Here is a 3,771-nt window from a genome sequence, read left to right as displayed (position 1 = left end):
AGAAAATTTCTTGTAATACGACAATGAAATTTGCTGGATCTTAGCACTAATCTTAATCCATTTTCGATAAAGCCGTTACATTTACAGATATAATCAAGAGCCCTGTATTTCCCTTTGCGCCCAGTACTTTCAAGCCAAGTTACATATTACTCTGAGCTATATACATTACCACGTCAACAATTTGGAAAATGTACAATACCTACAGACGTAATCCATGTGAGGGACTTCTAAATGTGTCCACTCATATCGATCTTTATCACAAACCAACACTGAGAATTCATGTAACCACATTGCAACTATTGATCACACACTCAACTATTTCTCAAATTTAGCTAATTAATTCCATTCATACATCAGACATCAACTGCACACACACACATCAATATAACATTTTCCCCACCATTTTCCGGATATCTGTTGACCAATATCATGTCACCATCATTTCTGTCAATGGTTTGCAAATTCATTAACCAAGTGGGGACTATGTCATTGGCAATGACTTGTAAGACTTTAGACAAGCTATATTAAAAATTATACTGTTTGCATATTTGGGCCTACTTCCCAACAAGTGCCAGCACGATGCATTATATCGATGTGGCGCACCTGACACCTGTAGACATTGCAATGCTTAGTGTAAACAAAATAAATAGAATGGCTCCCCTCTCGCAGCTTCATACCAACGATTAAGCTAATTCAAAATTGGGAAAGCTTTAAATCAGTGGAAAGTTTCTGATCTTTAACGATTGTAATAATATTGCACCTTGAAAAGTTCTTCCTAAGCAACTATTTTTGAGTCTCGGTATCTTTCTTTATGGTATCCATGGAGATATATGTAGGATTTGTTGAGCATGATACATGTTGTTTACTTCTGCGTTACCATTAATCTGTTTTCACAAATACTTCCATATTTATATGCAAGGTGGAATAAAAGTAAAGCCATTACCCATCAGTTGTAAAATTCTGGGCATCGGTATATGATAAATAGGTCATTACCCAATATCGCCAGTTCCTTGCATTGTATCAACATTTGTGTCATTTGTGCTGCGTCAGACACTCAACTTCGTCTTATGTATGATGCAGCACAAATGACACTCATGCTGATGGGATACAGGAAAAGGTGTTATTTGTAATAACCTCAAAGTGTCCAGTGCCATGCATGATATTATGCAGTGTCCAGGGCCATGCATGATCTTATGCAGTGTCCAGTGCCATGCATGATATTATGCAGTGACCAGGGCCATGCATGATATTATACAGCATTCAGAACCATGCATGATATTATGCAGTGTCCAGAGCCATGCATGATTTTATGCAGTGGAAAAAGAGGAAGATTGAAGACTTGCTTTTTCATCACCCTTTGCAGATGTAATGAACATAATTTTTTTTATGTACAAGTATATATGATTATAAACACTTAAAAACTATGTACAGAAGCAATTTTATGTAAATAGAAGTACAGTTTTAGCAGAAGTAGAAAGCGAAAATATGAGCTGTAAGTGCTTGCACTAACTACCTGTATGTCTTGTAAGACAAGATACATTTGTGTCATTTTCTTTTTTCCCTTATTCAGAAAGATACATACCTGTCAGGACCTGCCAAGAATTCACTTAAAAAACAACAGAAAATCATTTTGCATTGTCAGATCTTCAGGCATGTTCAGCCAGTAAAGAAACTATGGACTGCCATACGTTCAAGCACACCATATTAATGCCATCTTTTAAGTAATGTTCTGTTTATGTTGTTGATGGTACTTTCCCACCAGAGTTAAAAGAAAATTATCATTGATCAGATGGGTACAGAGATTGTGGAAATGCTCCACCATAGATACACAAGCACCAACCTGTCCTACAGAACATGTTTACAGTTTCGATACAAAAGAACCCTTTTCAACAGAAAGAAATCCCATCAAAGTGCATTATGGCTATGCCAGTATCATATCAATACATCGAAACATATGCCGTCAAAAATTGCAGTTTCCATATGGCTTGATTTTATGACAAGTACATTGCAGCCCTCATATTAGCTGTGTAATGAGCAAGTTAGAATTTCATACTTGGTGCATCGTGGTAAACCACGCACCTCTTTACGGCAACAGCTCAGCGCTACCCGTTAAGAGATTTGCGTAGGTCAGCGGAGCGGAAATTATTGCTCTGGCTCACGAGAATGACTTTGTGATACTGAAGAGCTCTTTACTGGTAGTAGATTCTTATATTAGACTACAAATAAAGTGAGCATTTTGTAAGTACATATTATATGGAAGGTTTAAGCAGTCTAAAAATATTTCTGGTTAGAGATGCAACTTCCACAAAACGTCAGAAAGGCAAACATCAGAGAGGCATACAAGTTGTGTGCAATAACTGTAAGATCATGCCAATTCAAAATTTTTCCTCCCATACAGGTGTTTAAGTGATGTGGCAATACAGTAGGTTAAACATGGTATTTAAACGGATCATGTAAAAACAAAACTATGTGCAGAAACATGCTCAGAAATGTATTTCTGTATGCATTTTGTACCCATGGGTTTGTTTGTAGTGCCATCCATGTGATCTCTTGGGCACTGTCCACACAGCACATCCCGTTATTCCAGAACAGATCCATTGAGTTCAGTTACAAAATCTATGATCAGCAGGCCATAAAATGTAATTTGAAACTTTTGCTAACAGTATGCAATTCATTAGGTGAAGTACTAGCCAGTGGGAATGCTTTATGTGTCATTTGCAGTCCAAGAGATCTGCATTTATTACTCACAGTTTCTCCTCTCAAAAATTTCAACAAACTTCAGCCCTTTGGCATTTTGTTGCAAGCTATCCTGTTGTTTACCATGTCATGATCAGGGCAGTATGGGGAAGCCCACGGTCCCTTATTCTTGCATCAGTGGTTGTTAACATTGACTCTTTATGTACAGTCAGAGATGAAACGGATTAAATATTAGTCTTTCAAAATATATCTGTCAACACATTATATGCTGACTGAAGAAAAGAAAGCAGCTTTTCACTTGATTAGTATCTCACACTAACGGAGAACTAGAGAATAGAGGCATGTGAATGTCTCACTTCTATTTCCATGATATTGATGTGCTACCTTAATACTCACAGCACATTGCCGTGGTCAACTTTCTCCCTTTATAGTAGTGTGTGTAGAGACATGCTAGAGAGAATAGTGAACTCTGTCTAAAAAGTTGTCACATATCAGGCACTTCATGTGAATAGCGATCAGTGTGACAAGACTAGCAGATTATGCAATTTAATAGATTTCTTTTCATCAAAACTTATCCATGTTGGCTTTAACTGACATCCTTTAGCAGTAGATACCAGAATACCAAACACATTGCTTTGCCCCATTTCCTATCAATGAAAGTCATGCAGTTCTCTGGCAAATAAACTATTCATATTACTATTGTAAAAAAATTTGTCAGTTCTGTTTGTGAATAGTCTATGTATGCACAGATACAGCACCATGTGTCATTGGTAATGATAGTGATTGCAAAGTTTTGTTCAGAATTTGCCCTGCTATACACTGGAAGGTCGATCGGTAGAGGGCGCTCTATACACTCCAAGAGGAGGGGAGAGTAGGGAGCATCCTCAAGCGACAGATCTTTCAGTCTAGTCCTGCTAATGCATATCAAAGACGGTGTGTTGGATGTTGTGTGGAATATCACCAAAAAAAAATCCCAATATGATTGCAAAATGTACAGTATTACAGGGTATAGACTTGAACATCTTTCACAGCGAACAAGACTCAACTGACACACTTTCTTGATGTGAATCATGA

Source organism: Ptychodera flava, chromosome 6 (genome assembly GCF_041260155.1).
Source record: "Ptychodera flava strain L36383 chromosome 6, AS_Pfla_20210202, whole genome shotgun sequence".
Taxonomy (NCBI): domain Eukaryota; kingdom Metazoa; phylum Hemichordata; class Enteropneusta; family Ptychoderidae; genus Ptychodera; species Ptychodera flava.
This window is presented reverse-complemented; position numbering follows the sequence as displayed.